This window comes from Gopherus flavomarginatus, chromosome 8 (assembly GCF_025201925.1).
Source record: "Gopherus flavomarginatus isolate rGopFla2 chromosome 8, rGopFla2.mat.asm, whole genome shotgun sequence".
NCBI classification, from domain to species: Eukaryota; Metazoa; Chordata; order Testudines; family Testudinidae; genus Gopherus; species Gopherus flavomarginatus.
The window spans coordinates 52,294,110-52,311,022 of record NC_066624.1 but is presented as its reverse complement, the minus strand read 5'-3'; the positions used below and the strand labels follow the sequence as shown (position 1 = coordinate 52,311,022).

General features: G+C 49.2%; 1 protein-coding gene and 1 non-coding gene across 5 annotated transcripts in view; both read left to right on the top strand.

Annotated features, from left to right (window-relative positions):
- The window catches only part of LOC127056975 (zinc finger protein 883-like), a 305,218-nt gene that overhangs the window by 121,798 nt on the left and 166,507 nt on the right, over positions 1-16,913 (top strand). The gene's annotated exons all lie outside the window — the stretch shown is intronic.
- On the top strand, positions 15,011-15,084 carry TRNAT-AGU (transfer RNA threonine (anticodon AGU)). The gene has a single exon. It is a non-coding gene; the product is annotated as a tRNA-Thr (tRNA).

Sequence of the window (16,913 nt, the reverse complement as noted above, 5' to 3'; positions counted from 1 at the left end):
TTGTTTGGCAAGTTCCTCTGTGGTGCTCACCATCAGTACACTGGCCATTGGCGGTGGCGTCGTGCTGGCTGGTTCCAATGTTTGGGCTTCCCAACACTCGCTGGCCGCCTGCCTTTCTTCTTCTTCCCTGACCTCCTTTATCAGCTGGGAGTAACTTGGGGGATGTTCCTGCCGTTCTCTTAGTCGGAGGTGAAGTAGGATCGGGTTCTGATACTGAGTCCCTCTTACAACTTGAGCCAGTCTGGTCTGATCCATCTGCTCAGCAGTCACTGCTCCCCTCATAACAGCTCTCTGAAGTAGTCTCTCCAGCCTCTGTATATAGGCTGAAATTTTTCACCCCTTTGCTGTTGGGAATTAATGAATTTACAGTAACTGTCCTCAGGGCCCTCTACGCTCCCAAAGGTATTATCAAGGGCCTCTAGGCAGTCCTTCACACTGACCTCAGGGTCAATGAGCTTCAGGGGGTGAATTACATCTAATGCTGGGCCACTAAGGCTCTCTATTAGACATCGTCGCTTTTCTACATCAGGTACGGCCCAATCCCGCAGCATTTCAGTAGTATGCTCCGACCAGAGTTCAAACTCCTCTTCCCCATCAAATAACCTTAACTTACGACAAGAGTTCGACGTAGCATAGGCCAACACAATCTTTTCCAAAATATGCCCCAGTGCGTTTGCCCAATCATAGGCTGAATCTGCCGCCCCTGAGCTGGAGGCTGCAGGACTGGAGCCCAACAAACCCGACATATTAGCCATTATACAAACAGTAGTTTCCTCAAAATATAAACACAATTATTTCCCATTACAGTGGAACACTCAACAGGTGCTTGCGAGGGGTACTGACCCAGGTATCCCGGACGAGCCCCCAAAAATGTAACCCTTCTGCCCCTCTGAGTTGGCAGCAACAAGGGCCGGGTTCAGTATCCAGGGGTTCCGTTTCAGTAACACAATGCATAACCGGCTCGAGCCCCCACCCAGTGACCTGGGACACTCGCATACCACACCCCCCTGGGCGCCTCTAGGAGGCAATACTTCCCCTCTCGCAAGCACGGAGTCTGAATGTAGCAAAATCTTTTTAATAAAGGAAGGAATTAATGCGGCATCCCATTGGAGAAACGCCACAAACAGGGTTATAACACAAACCATAAACAAAAACCCACCTCCAAGTACGTTTGGCACTGTCCTTTTTCCCCTTAGGGTTTTAAGTCCAATCACCCCAAAGTCCAACAACCCAAAAGTCTCTGGTCAATGCCACCCCAGAGTTCGAGAGTTTATCTGTAGAGGTCCCTCCCCCCAGCCTGGATAGAAAGGGGCACCTTACGTGGTCCGGGGCCAACTGCCCTGCCTCTCCGTGGGTTCTGCTTCCGCCTTCTCCATGAACTGCTCCGCTTTACCAGCAGCTCCACGCTGCTCCTCCAGCCGTCCTCAGAAACTGCTCCGCTCCACCTGCTGCTCTGCTCCATGAGCTGCTCCAGTTCTCTCTGCAAACTGCTCGGCTCCGCTCGCTCTGTGGGCCGCTCCACCCATCCCACAGCTACTCCGCTCTGTCAGCCGCTCTGCTGCCACCAGCTGTCCTGTGATCCGCTCCAGCCGTCCCCACAAACTGCTCCACTCCACCAGCAGCTCTGTTCCACAGTATAGCTTTGGGCTCCCCACTAGTTAGCACCGTACTCAGTGCTCTCAGCTCAGTGATTTTAGCTTTTTAGTGATTTTCAGCTCTTAGTGATTCCAGCTCATAGTAGGGGAGCCCCAGTGCTAGTGCACCATTAGCCCAAAGTGACTTCAGCTCAGTAAGCTGTATTTAAATTCTTAAGGGAACAAAAAAATCAACTCTGACATTCCACAGTGGAGAGAGAAGGGGGTGCAACTGGTGCTTCTAGCTCCACAAGGCAACTGTGCCACCAAACACAAATACCTGTCACCAACCTCTCTCAATTCTCTGGGTTTTGGAACCCATGTCCCATGTCTAGCCAGTACCACCCAACTGAGGGTGAGCAATTTGTCACCAAGCAGTCCCACAGCTTGGGAGTCTGGGATAGGGTAGGCGTGCCTATGCAAATACACTCTCTGACATTCTTTCCACCAGATGTCAGAGTAGAGCTTATCCTGACTCTGCTTACATCTATAAACCTTCCCTTGAAGCTGTCAGCACCAGCCGCCTCTGCTCTAGGTGTCCGGAGGAGGGAAGGTGTGAGGGGCTCCAGGCTGGGCTCCACCTCCCTCCTGCCAAGCCCTGACTATTAATCCCGGCCCTGGCACTCCTTCCTTCAAGCGCCATGTGAGGCAAAGGAAAAGTGTGGCAGCAAGCACAAGGGCCAAACTTGTGGGAATCAGGTGAAGCAGCAAGAATCCCAACCACCAGGTCAAACCACAGGACTACAGGCAGCCATAGCCACTTCTACACCCTAATCCATTGCAGCCATCTCAACCAAAGACCTGGCTCCAGTGGGTGTGAGTCACCCAGCAGGAGGGAAAAGACTCATTCTTAAACAACTGGAAACAGGGAAATTGAGCACTTTGAGCTCCAGGGCTTTACCACAAACCAGCACAAGGTCCCACTGACATTTGAACTCAGACTCGAGGATTCAGAGTCCCAAGTGCTGCCTATTACACCATGGGATCAGCTTGTGCTGCCTTCTCTGGCCATCGGTGACCCTCACGGGGCTGGCTCGTGTAAAGGACTGTTGGCCCTCTACTAAAACTTAGTGGGGTTTTTGGTTGGCTAGTTCACAGTTCCAATAGAAGGGGGAAGAGTCAATGGGAAATCAGAACCTTGAGACTGACATGCCCCTGGGTAAATGGTCACCAACTGGTAGGGAACACGTGAGAATTTTTTAATGGAGAAAAATTCCTGGTGAAAATTGGCAAAGCTGTGGAGATTCTGAAAAGTTCCTGTGAATATACACATGAAGATACAAACAGAGAGACAAACACACACAGAGAGAAAGAGAAAATCACACACTGCACAGGCCCACACAGACATAAACAAAAACCAAACCTACACAGCACACAGAGCCATATACACATAAGGGAAAGCCACATAAAATATAGAAAGAACAAATCCACACCAAAAAATACAGCAAAAGCCCACAACAAGAAAGCACAACAACTACATACCAAAAGAATACTAAGCAAAAAAACAATCTGTATGCAAAAATCATACACACACGCACCCAAAGCTATGCCAGGCATCCACCAAAATCACACAGGACCCACATGCAGATCAACATCGCAGATGAAAAACACATCAACATATAGAAAGCCAGGCAGGGTTGGAGTCTCACAGCGAAGAGGGTGAGCACACAGGTGGTTTGGGGAGCAAAGATTGAGGGGGAGTCAGGGGAAGTGCTCTGTGCTCTGCCTGACCCCTCCTGACACAGGTGGCTGGTGGAGAGCAGAGCCTGGTAGATCTGTGGAATCTGCCCTGCTCTCTGTAAAGCAAGGGGACCTCGGTGTCTTCTGAGCTGGAATTGTATTTTCTGCAGGACAAAATGATTGGCAGAAGCCATTTGCTTAAAGAAAACTAGTGCTTTAAGTGAGGTTTAAACTCACAGCTTCAGCATCATTCCCCTCAGCACTGCTACTATAAGTCCTGTGCACTAAGCCATTGCACCTCTGCTGCCCAACTGCGGGTCTTGTCTCCTTGATTCATGGATGGATTAGGGGTTCAGGGGGTTGCATTAGGAACAGTCAGAGGCCCCACCTGCTTTCCAACCACCTTGTGATGCCGGCCGCAGAACGAATGCTGCTCTGTGGGTAGCCTTCAGTGGGGGTTTGGCATGGCATGGAGCAGGCTGGCCGGGTGTCTTTGTGGCTGTCTGCAGGCCACGCATAGGCATGGTTATCTCCTCCTCTTGCCCTGCCCTCGGTTGCTCTGTGGCTTATAAACCTTCCCTTGGAGCTGTCAGCACCAGCCGCCTCTGCTCTAGGGGCCCAGAGCAGGAAAGATGTGTTGGGCTCCAGCCTGGGACTCTTCCTCCTTCCTGCCTAGCCCTGACTATGAAGCCTGGCCCTGCCACTCCTTCCTTTGAATGCCATGTGGGCAAGAGGAAGAGTGTGGCAGCTGCAGGAACCAAAGTTGTGGACATCAGGTGAAGCAGTGAGAAACAGCCATATAGTCAACCCGCAGGGCTCTCTAGCCAGATTGTTAAGGTCTAGGACCCCAACCTATAGCAGCCAGCTCACTGAACCAGCCGGACCAAAGACCTATCTTCAATGGGCATCAGTCACCCAGCAGGAGGGGAAAAACTCACTCTAGTTCACCCTGAGAGAAGGTAGCCAAACACATCAAGCTCCATGGCTTTGCAGCAAATCAACATTGCTCAGGAGGTCCCACTGAGATTTAAACTCAGATTCCAGGATCCAAAGTCCTGAGTGCTGCCCATCACACCATGGGACCTGCTGCTGTTTCATTTTCTAGACCCCTGTGACTCTCAGCTGGCTGGTTTTCACCCTGCACTTATTGCTTCCCACTAGCGGCTTCCTCTCTCTTCCTCCATCGGATCCGTGGGTCCTGCCCTGAGTCCCCGCATCCCGCTGCTTTGTCTCCATTCCCTGCAAGCCGCAAAAATGTCAAAGGAGGCCGCCCCTCCCTTCACTTGGTGCTCCTGCTCATATCAGCCAGCTGCTGCCTCATCTCCTGGAACTCGGCCAGCTGTCGCTTGATCCGGTCATACAGTCACATGCTGACTGGCTCCCCACCCTGGATGCTCTTATAGAAACCCCACAGGTGACACTGTAGGACTTGGTACCGCTGTTTTTTTTAATGTTGCGGTGTTTCCCCAGCAGCTGGAACAAAGCTGCTAACAAAGCAGGGGGGGCGGTGGCGGGCTCCAGGATGGAGTTTGGATGTGGGTGAGGTGCGGAATCTGGGCTTGGGCAGTGGTTGGGGTGCAAGGGAGGCAGTGGAGGTCTCTGGGAGGGATTTTGGGTACATGAGGTGTAGGTTCTGGGCTGGAGCAGGGGGTTGGGATGTGGCACCTATCTCAGGCAGCACCTGAAAGTGACCCACACTCCCCCCCGGCACAACTCCTACATGGAGGAGGCTGGGGGGGTCTCCTGGCACCACTGCTCACAGGCACCACCCCTGCAGCTCCCATTGCTGCAGTTCCAATGGCAGAGTTGCACTTGAGGCAGGGACAGCGTGCAAGAGACACACCCCACAGGGACATGCCAGATGCTTCTGGGAGTGGTGCGCCATGCGAAGTGAGGGTGGGCAGGAATCTGTTTTAGCCTGCGCTGCTGGTAGTGGTGGCAGGAGCTCCCAGGCCCTTTCAAATCGCCCACGGTCAGATGCTCAGGCTTTCTGATGGGGAAGCAAAGGGAAGCCACAAGAGTGGTCATGCACCCCTCATGAGCAGTTCTGGGGAGTCTTTTGGGGGCTCCTGGAGTAGGCAGCAGAGAGGTGCAGCCTCACCACAGAGTCTGTTTCCCTGGAGGGGAGAGGGGGCTGCAGGGTGATATCCCACCTCTGGGCATCCAGGAGCCTGTGTTCCCCATTGCCACGCTGGAGCCTCCACATTTATTTATTGGCAAATAAAATTTGCAGAATTTTAAACCACTATGCACAGAATTTTTGTTGTGCAGAATCTCCTGAGGAGTGAAACTGACTCAGGGAACCTCCTTGGATTGTCACTGCTTGGTTAACCACTCAGCCACCACACCAATGCACAGAGAGATTGCCAAGCCCTACTGCTATGTGGAGGTGGGGGCTGGGGTCGAGTCATACACATTCAGACTTTATGCTCCCACAGCTACAAACCGCTGCTGATTTCCCATTTAGGACATTACTGACAAGGTTTGTCTGTGTTCTTTTTTTATCTCATGCTGTTAGTTAGAAGGATATTATTTTTTTTATTTTTTTTCAAAAATACACAACTCCCTAAACCTGCTTTTAGCAATCAGAACAACTTAGTGTCACTTTATTTTTGCCTGCCCCAGTACAAAAGAAGAGGCTTTCGTGGTTTTCCTGACTCAGAGGATGAAAACAAACATGTGTCGGTCCCAGGGGTGGCTCTAGGCACCAGCAAAGCAAGCAGGTACTTGGGGCAGCCCATTTGCAGGGGCAGCAGCTAAGAGGGATCCAGTCTGGGAGCGGTGACCTAGAATCCTATTTTCATCATCTCCGACTCAAAGAATACTTCCAATACACCTCTGAACAACATCCTAACCCACAGAATCCTTCCTACCAACGTTATAATAAAAAGGATTCTGCATGGACTCCTCCTGAGTGTCGAAACAACAGACTGGACTTCTACATAGATTGCTTCCGTCAACGTGCACAGGCTGAAATTGTGGAAAAGCAGCATCACTTGCTCCATAACCTAAGCCGTACTGAACACAGTGCCATCAACAGCCTCAAGAACAACTTCGACATCATTTAAAAAAGGCTGACAAAGGAGGTGCTGTCGTCATCGTGAATAGGTCGGAATGTGAACGAGAGGCTGCTAGGAGGCTCTCTAACTCCACATTCTACAGGCCATTACCCTCTGATCCCACTGATGATTACCAAAAGAAACTACACCATCTGTTCAAGAAATTTCCTGAGAAAGCACAGGAACAGATCTGTACAGACACATGCCTAGAACCCCGACCAGGTGTACTCTATTTGCTATCCAAGATCCATAAACCTGGAAATCCTGGATGCCCCATCATCTCAAGCATTGGCACCTTAACAGCAGGATTGTCTGGCTATGTGGACTCTTTCCTCAGGCCCTATGCTACCAGCACTCCCAGCTATCTTCAAGACACCACTGACTTCCTGAGGAAACTACAATCCATCAGTGATCTTCCAGAAAACACCATCCTGGCCACTATGGATGTGGAAGCCCTCTACACCAACATTCCACAGAAAGATGGACTACAAGCCATCAGGAATAGTATCCCAGATAATATCACGGCTAACCTAGTGGCTGAACTTTGTGACTTTGTTCTCACCCACAACTATTTCACATTTGGGGACAATATATACCTTCAAGTCAGCAACACTGCTATGGGTTCTCACATGGCCTCACAATATGCCAACATCTTTATGGCTGACTTAGAACAACGCTTCCTTAGCTCTCGTTCCCTAGCACCCCGACTCTACTTGCACTACATTGATGACATCTTCATCATCTGGACCCATGGAAAAGAAGCCCTCGAGGAACTCCTCTGTGATTTTAACAATTTCCATCCTAATATCAATCTCAGCCTAGACCAATCCACACAAGCGGTCCATTTCCTTGACATTAATGTGCTAATAAACGATGGTCACATAAACACCGCCCTATACCAGAAACCCACTGACTGCTATACATACTTACATGCCTCCAGCTCCCATCCAGGACACACCACACGATCCATTGCCTACAGCCAAGCTCTAAGATACAACTGTATTTGCTCCAATATCTCAGAGATAAACACATACAAGATCTCTATCAAGCATTCTTAAAACTACAGTACTCACCTGCTAAAGAGAAAAAACAGATTGACAGAGCCAGAAGAGTACTCAGAAGCCACCTACTACAGGACAGGCCCAACAAAGAAAATAACAGAACGCCACTAGCTATCACCTACAGCCCCCAACTAAAACCTCTCCAGCGCATCATCAAAGACCTACAACCTATCCTTAAAGATGATCCCTCACTCTCATAGATCTTGGGAGACAGGCCAGTCCTCGCTTATGACAGCCTCTCAACCTGAAGCAAATACTCACCAGCAACTGCACACCATACAACATAAACACTAACCCAGGAACCTCGCCTTGCAACAAAGCCCAATGCCAGCTCTGTCCACATATCTATTCAAGTGACACCATCATAGGACCTAATCACATCAGCCACGCCATCAGGGGCTCGTTCACCTGCATATCTACCAACGTGATATATGCCATCATGTGCCAGCAATGCCCCTCTGCCATGTACATTGGCCAAATCGGACAGTCTCTGCGCAAAAGAATAAATGGACACCAATCTGACATCAGGAATCATAACATTCAAAAATCAGTGGGACAACACTTCAACCTCTCTCACCACTCAGTGATAGACTTGAAGGTGGCAATTTTGCAACAAAAAAACTTCAAAAACAGACTCCAAAGAGAGACTGCTGAACTCGAATTAATACGCAAATTAATACAATTAACTCAGGCCTAAACAGAGACTGGGAATGGTTGGGTCATTACACTAATTGAATCTATTTCCCTATGTTAAGTTCTCCTCACACCTTCTATGGGTCATCTTAATTATCACTTCAAAAGGTTTTTTCCTCCTGCTAATTATAGCTCAATTTCAATTGATTAGACTCTTCCTGTTGGTATGCATACTTCCATCTTTTCATGTTCTCTGTATGTATAAATATCTCCTGTCTGTGAGTTCCATTCTATGCATCCGAAGAAGTGAGCTGTAGCTCATGAAAGCTCATGCTGAAATAAATTTGTTAATCTCTAAGTTGCCACAAGTACTGCTGTTCTTTGCAGATACAGACTAACAGGGCTGCTACTCTGAAGCCTGGGAGCTGAGAACCAACAGGGGGCCTTGGGAGCTGTAGTTCCTTGGTTAGCTCCCTGCCTATAGAGCCAGCCCTGGAGCAGGGAAAGAACTACATTTCCCAGCATTCCCTTGGCTGCTATCAACAGGGAAGGGAGGGAGAGGGAGTATGGTAGCTGAAACCTCAAGCAGCAGCTTGCTGTGAATGGAGAGCTCACTGCTAGAGTGGTGTGGCACTGTGAATGGGGAACAAATGTGCCCAATAAGTAGAAGGCTTTGGCCCAGATACCCCCTTCAGAAGACATCCCCAGACTGGCTTAGGGACACTGGTGTGACCTCACCTTGCAGCCCCCAAAGAAGGAATTGGGTGGACTAAATGCCCCTCTCTATCTGAAGCCTAGCAAAGGAGGTATGTGGGTCCCACTAGAATTTAAAATGAAAAGTAAGGGAGGGGAGGCTCTACTGGACCTGAGCAGCTTTAGATACAGTACCAGGCACGTAGGAGGATTTCCACTTCTGAGCCATGGAAGCAGAAATTGACTTTTCCTTTCCAGATTTAGCAAATATTCAGAAAGGGAATCTAGCACCTGCCTTCCAGATTTGAACACCTCAAAATTCAGGAGTGCTCAAGCTCAGTTTGGGCAGCTGGTACTTCATTTCTCCCAAATCAAATATACTGATCCACTGTAATTTCCTGTAGAAAAAGTAGGATAAAATTGAGTAAGAAATGCTTCCCAGAGGTTTTTAGGATGGGAATTGCTATTTTCAACAGCCATTGCCTTTTTGTTTGTTTAAAAGGAAGACAGTGATATTGCACTGGCAAATTCCCCATAGAAATGAAGAGTGGAAGAAAGAATAATAAAGGTACCTCAACTTTTCCTCATTTATGGAAGACAGTCTTACAATATGCATCCAGATATCTTCCAATCACACAAGCTGAAAATTGTTCCACTTTACTGCAGCTCTGTAACCATGTGGGAACCAATCCTGTCTGTGCTCTGTGCACATCCAAAATTCCTGCTGAATGACCCACCCTGGGAGCAAGTTACCAGTGACCCAGGGCTAGGGCAGAAGGAGGGTGCAGGTGGGGGGAGGAGCCCAGGGCTGGGGCTGAAGGGGGTGCAGGTGGAGGGGGCAGAGCCCAGGACTGGGGCAGCAGGGTGTGTGTGGGTGGGGGAGCATTGGTGGGGGGAGATCCCAGAGCTGGGGTAGCATGGGGTGTGTGTGTGCGAGAGCCCAGGGCTGGCTTGGCAGGGGGTGCGGGTGTGGGGAGGAGACCCCAGGGCTGGGACGGCAGGGAGTGAGGGTCAGGGGGTAGAGCCCAGGGCTGGAGCAGCAGGGGGTGAGGGTCAGGAGGTAGAGCCCAGGGGTGGGGCAGCAGGGGTGTGGGGGTGGGGGGAGGCCCAGAGCTGTGGAGGCAGGGGGTGCGGGGTGTGGGGAGAGCCCAGGGCTAGGGCAGCAGGGGGATGGGGGGACAGACAAATTTTTTTTTGCTTGGGGCAGCAAAAAACCTAGAGCCAGTCCTGCCTCCACGTACCGTAAGGTAGGTAGGAGGGATCATTATTATCCTTACTTGAAAGAGGGAGAAGCTAAGGCTGAGAAAGGAGAATTGACTTGTCTTAGGTCATACAGCCAGCCAGTGGCAGAGTTGGGAGTAGGACCCAAGAGCCCTGATGTTCAAACTAACCATCGGATCTTGAATTTCAGAGATTGAATGACCTGAGTAAAGTGCTCTCCGATGAGCTCCAGATCAACAACAGTGCACAGTAATTATTCAGCAAGTATTTGAGGAGAACTGCAATGTTAGAGAGAATCGTGAACTACTCAGAGACCATTAATGCAGAGAAGCAGCAAAATTCATCAAACATATAAGTGGTTATGACTTATTTCCTTGGTTTTCAAAGAGAACAACAAGGACCTGAGTCTCCTCCCTGTCAATAACCCCCAGCTCAGCCAATCAGGGTAGAGACTGAGGATGAGAGGCTGAGGGTTCTCATCAGAGGCCAAAGGATGGCCAGGTCACTGGTGAGAATCATTGCCCAAGCACTATTTCAGCCCCACATTTTTGGGTGGACCTCCCATAGTGGGAATTGCCGAGCACTCCCCTGCAACACACACACACACACACACACACACACACACACACACACACACACACACACACACACACACACACACACACACACACACACACACAGAGAGAGGGGACACTAGAAGCAAGAGAGGGAGAGAAAGGAGGGAGGGAGGAAAAGGTGAAACAAAAAGGACAAACCCTAATGTTCCCAGTGATTCTAAGGGACAAAAGCCCAGGTGCAGAATAAAATTCTGCCACCTTAAGCTCGTGTTTTCCATGCCTAGAATTCACCTGTCACCAGATGGATCAGACTGAACAGGTTTCAAACCTCAAGGAGGCTCTTATCTTCTAAACAGGGATAGCTGTTTTCTAGTAAAATCAGGAAAAGGGAAGGAGAAAACTCGAAAGAGGGTCCTCCTGGTGCTCACGTACCTGAACCCAAATACTTTCTCGGTCCTCAAAGAGAGACCTGGAGAAGGAGACTTGCTGAAGCAAAGCCACAGGGGTCTCTGAAGTTTCCCTGGCCCCTCACTCCTGTCCTGCCTGGCTGATGTCAGCATCTCTCTGTGAGGTCACCACCTCCCCACCACCTTTGACCAATAGTGTGGGGTCCTGCAAAAGGCCTTTGTGATGTCACTGCCACACCCCTCTCTTGCTGTGCTAATGTCCTGCCCCTGGCCAGGAACTTTGGAGGTTTGAGCTATTCCCTGTGGTCATCCCACTCAAGGAGCATTCGTTCTAGGAAGCAAGCCGGCTAGACAGGAAAACATTAGATGCTGCTCCCAATGCTACACTCCGTTTTTCAGAAATTAGTCAACTTTATGGCTAGAAGAGATGATTAGAGCATCTAATCTGACCCCCTGCATATCAGAGACCTCCTGTATGACACAATAGCTACTTTTGGGGCAAACACATTCCACAAAGGCATCTAGTCTTCATTGAATGACGTCAGGAGATGGTGAATCCACCACTTTCCTTGGTAACTTGTTCCTGTGGTGAATAATCCTCGCTGTTGATTATTTGTGCCTTAAGTGTAATATGAATTTGTCTCTTTTCACCTTCCAGCCATTGGGTCTTGTTATACTTTTCTCTGCTAGATTCAAGAGCCCTTTAATAGCCAATCTTTTCTCTCCATTAAGGAACTTCAATGAAGTCACCTTTCAATCTTCTTTTGATAAGCTAAACAGGTTGAGCTCTTTCAATAGCTCACTAGAAGGCATTTTTCTCCAGCCCTCAGAACATTTGGTGGCTCTTTACTGCCCCAGCTCCAATTTCACAACATCTTTTTCAAAGGAGGACACCAAAACTGGAAGCAATATTCCAGTATCAGTCTCACTGATGCTGTGTCACCTCCTGTGATGTTATTGACATATTCTGTAACTATAGATCACCGTTGCGACCACTGTTCTATATTTGCAGCCAATATTGTAGAAATGTTGTTGTGTAAGGGGTGTATGGAGAGGTTCTGATTAGCTGATTATAATGATGCTATCTCTAGATGTGTATCATTTTTGTTGTTGATGTTATGAATATTGGATCTATGCTGCCCATATTTCAAATTTGTGCTACGCTTCCCAGGAAACCCCAGCCAGACAAGTTGGTGTCAGTTCTGCCTAGCCTTCTTGATGGCTCAATAAGGACCACAAGTTATGCAACTGACCCATTGAGAGAAGGCAGATATGACTTGTGACTTAGCAAGGTATATGCAGGGACCTGCCTATGGACAGAACTTTAATGTTTTTTTCTATGCCACGTGCTGGATAGAGTGTCCTTGTGACAAAGAAAGCAAAGACCACATGGCAAGAGTCTATAAAAGGCTGATGCCTTGTCTCCATCTTGTCTTCAGTCCTGCTTCATACCTCTGGAGGGACTTTGCTACAGACTGAAGCTCTCTACAAAGGACTGAATGACCCATCCCAGCTGTGGATGGACTCCAGAGACTTGATTTGAACCTGCAGTTTATTCCATCACTGCTACGAGCCTGAACCAAGAACTTTGCCATTACTGGGCGTGAAGGGTTCAAATCCATGTGCATTTTATATAACAACCTGGTCTATGGATTGTGCCAGCTCTTTTCCAGACTCAAAGTCCAGAGTATGGTCAAGGGACCAGAGGCCTAGCAAATAGTGATCAGCTAAGAGAAAGCTGGGGTAAACGGAAAGCCTTGCTTGCTAAGATAGGCCTGGTCAGCAAATTGCCGGGTGTTAGAGCTAAGAACTAAATAATCGTGTCTTATTCAAAGTTGCAGATTGAACAAAGAATCCCTGTTCCTATTGTGTTTGAATATTCTGTAGGGAGATGTTCTTCCCACAGATCCAACCTTGAATTTATGAGAAGTTGGCACATGTCAGTATAAAATATGGCATCCTTCCACCTCCCTTCCAAGGGACCAATGCCTTGCCTTTAGACAGACAGAAAATCTTTATTGCCATATACTTTCACTGTTTCTTTGCTTTAACACCTATGAATGTACCTGTTGGACCATCAAAAGAGTTGCTCCATTTCTATGGACCTCAAATCAGAATTCAACATAGATATTTTATACTAATAACATTTTATCAAAGTATTCATTAAATGTTAACTTGCTAACTTGAGACTATGGGCGGAGATATTATGTAACCTGTTAGCCACTGGCTAATGTGCTATCTTGTCTTGCTGCAAAACCTATCTCGGGCTGTGGAACTGGCTATCCTGTCACTTTCCCCCACCCATGAAAAACCTATGTATTCTATTGTAATCAATTGATTAACAGTGTCTCTGAGCCTAATAAGCAAGGTGACTCTCCGCCAGCGCTGTGTGTAATAAACTCCTTTTATTGACCTCTACACGGTGTAGATTTATCTCCTTCACAGACAGCTGCTGAATAAAGAGGAGATTCAGCATCCAGCACCCAGTGGTGCCTGGCTGAATGTACCTCCTCTCCCCACAGCTTGGTGATCTTTTGAGGAAATGGAGAAGACTGCCTTTGCCTAGCTGTACATTGTTTGCAAAAGAAACAGTCTTTTTGGTGACAAGTGTTGAAAGGAGTCACTAGGCAAATGTGGAGACAAGAAAAACATCTCCTAACTGAACTTGCATCTGTGGATGCTGAAGCCACAACACAGAGTGCTAAACGCTATATGATCATGGCTGGAGTCAGAAGAGTCTCTACCAAAGCCTTTTTTCACCAGCAGGGGCCTCTCTGTGCACAGAACTCCTGGTAGCTTGATGGCTGCAGGCAGTGGAGAACTCTATTTTGGCATCTCTTTGTCTCTTTTGTGGTGAACACCTGCAGTGACTGTTAAAAGGCCTCTGGATAGTGGTCTCTGGGAAGAGCTGGCTGAAGAGCCTTCCCAGGAAATTTTGGCTTGGCCTGACAGTTCTTCCTTGCTGAACCTAATGTGTCTGTTGGCTCCTTTTTCGTATCTCTTCATAAGAAAGAAAAGACCTGTCATCAGAATCCTTCTAAGTGGTGGTTCAAGACAGAGAGAGCCTTCCTTGCGGCTGAGTCTTGGTGCCATGGGGCATGTCTCACCACTGCAGTGCCTCCTGTTGGCCATCCTGGCAATTAGCTCTGGTCCACCAGTGCGCCTTCATCCAGTGGCATCTGGCTGCCATCTGTTCTATCATTAGGACCCATGTCGCTCTCAGGACTTCAATGTCCTCTAATGGAAAGAGCCCTCTGGCTGTGCCCCACTCAGTTCTCTTCTTGCTTCGAGGGGGCAGCTGTCCTTTACCTAGACACTTGCCTCAGTGGCCAGCTGCAGTCCAGGGTGTAGCCACCTGTGTCAGTGGCAACTGAGGCAAAAGGGGTGCACCTCCAACCCTCACCATCTGTTTCCCTGGACCACTTCCCCACAGACCTAGCACCTTCCTCCACCTTTGTATAAGGGCCTTAGTCTGGCAGTAGTCAGCCAGGAGGTCACTCATGCTCCCCTTACCCACCCAGCACTACTCTGACCATGGTACCCCTCCTTCTCCTTCCTTCAGGGCAGCCAATCCTCCCTCCTCAAACTCCAAGGAGTGACTGACTCTTGCTGTGCTGAGCAGCCCTGTATATATGGGCTGCTCCCGCAAGCCTTCTCCTGATTGGCTCTCCCAATAAGCCCTTTCCTGACTGGCTGGGTTCTGCGCCACCTCTCCAAGGCTGCCTTAATTTTTTTCCTGATTGTTTGGGGCAGTTACCCCACCACACTTGGAAAGTGACAAATGAGAAGTCTAGAGCTGAAGGAAAGGTTACCATGACTCAGAACTGAGCCAAGGTTGCTGTGACTGAAACACAGATCACTAACCAGTATATGATCACCGTGGCTGGTGGGAGAAGCACATGTTAGAAGCCCTCTATCAACTCAGCTGTGGCTTTCTGTGCACAGAGAGCCAGACACCTCAAAGTCTACAAGTCTTGAGGGAAATGGGGAAGGGCTGTATTTTGGAATTTGCAGGTGTTGTCCTGGACCATCAAATGGAACAGTTGTAAATGCTTTTTTGAGGCAGGCACCATGGCTTAGCTGGTTAAAGCACCTGCCTAGTAAACAGGAGATCCTGGGTTCAACTCCCAGTGGTGCCTTGTTGTATGGTTTTTGTCTCCTCTGCTCACATTTTCCTGTGTCTTTCTAGGAAACAGAAGAGACCTCCCTTGGTATCCAAGTAACTGCTTGCTAAGGAAAAGGCTTCTTTGGAGAGAAGCATTGGAAAGAATCAAATCACAAGCCTGGAGTTGATGAAAAGGCTGCTGTGACTGGCATTAGCCTGGCGATTGCTTCAACTGCAATTGCTGCAACACAAGAGCCTGTGCCACACGTCCTTGGGGTTCGCTGGGGATGTCCACACACAGAGGCCATATCACCTTCCTTTTGATTGTCACTGATGAGAAATGGAGCAGCTGAGAGAAAAGTCCCAGAGAGCAGCACCGTGGCTAAGCTGGCCAAGGCACCTGCCAGGTAAAGTGGAGGTTAGAGATGTAGCACCCAGTGGTGCCTTGCCAAATGTGTCTGCTCTTCCCACCTTTTGGTCATTCTTTCGAGGAAGCAGAGAAGACTGCCTTTGCCTTGCAGTGCAGATGCTTCCAAAAGAAACTGGTCATTTTTTTCTGACTAGTGTCAGAAGGAGGCACCTAAGAAACGTGGGGACAAGGAAAAGGTCATCGTAACTCAACTTGCATCCATGGCTCTTGAGGCCACAACGCAGAGCACTGAGCACTGTAGGACCACAGCTGGTGACAGAAGGGGCTTTTCCAAAGGCATTTTCCACTAGCAGAGTCCTCTCTGTGTGCAGAATTCCTTATCGTTTGATGTCCGCAGGCCTTGGAGATCACCATTTGGCATCTCTCTCTCTGTCTCAGTGAACATTCACTGTGGTTGTTGAAAATCTATGATGAGATCTACAGGATGAAACCTGAACAGAGGGACCCCTGAGCCCTGTGTCCCACCGCCTGGATTCCCTCTCATACTGTGATGGTGTGACAGGCTGCAAATTTCTGGCACAAATTGCACTTACACAGACATCCACAGGTCGGGGCACATCCAACTGAGTTACATGAATGCTTCTCCCAGCCACTCATAAAACTAATGATAGAGAGCCTCCCGCCAATTCCTCTCAGCTCTGCAGCCTCGCACCCCTGAATTATACCGCAGGAAGGGCGAACCACAGCAGCTGCCTCCCCCACATGCGGGAAAACGGCTTGACCTGCTAGCCCTGCGGACTAAGTCTCCAGGCCTCCAGCTTGCCCCATTCGACCCAACGGCATGATCTTGTGGCCAGAATTATTTGCAGTTATGATTTCCCCCAGCAGTACCGCACAGGGGTCCATGGTCAGCTCCAGCACAGGCCTCACAGAAAGGCTTAATGCTCAAGCTGCAGCACATGCTGGGCAGGCTTAAGGCTGGGCTCCCCATGGCAAGAGAGAAGAAGACTCGGATCCTGGTGAGGCAGGCTGGGGCTTCCTGGATCCCATTTGCACACAGCCAGCCCTCCGCCCTCACTCCCAAGTCATCAGTGGCGCCCCCAGGTCAGCCAGAATGAAGCAGCGGTTTTCACTTCACCAAGTCCACTTATGGCTTACAGGCAACTCCCAGACCTCCCGCAGCCCACAATCTCAGCCAGAAAGGAGCCCACTCAGCCTCACCATTGCTTCTTTTCCTTCCTCCCAGAACTCCACTTCTCCTGACCTGCAAGTAGCCATCTCTGGGATGCCAAGAGGCAGGCAAAGGGGTTTATCTCCCAGAAGCCAACCACACTTCCATAGGTTCGGCCCTCAGAAGGGCAGATGGGGGTTTCCTGGATCCCAGTTGCTCACAGCCAGCCCAGCCCCCACCTCTAAAGCCATCAATCTATAGGCCAACCTCCAAGGGGAGAGGAGGCCAAGCCACAAGCCTCCAAAAGGTGACACACCTAACT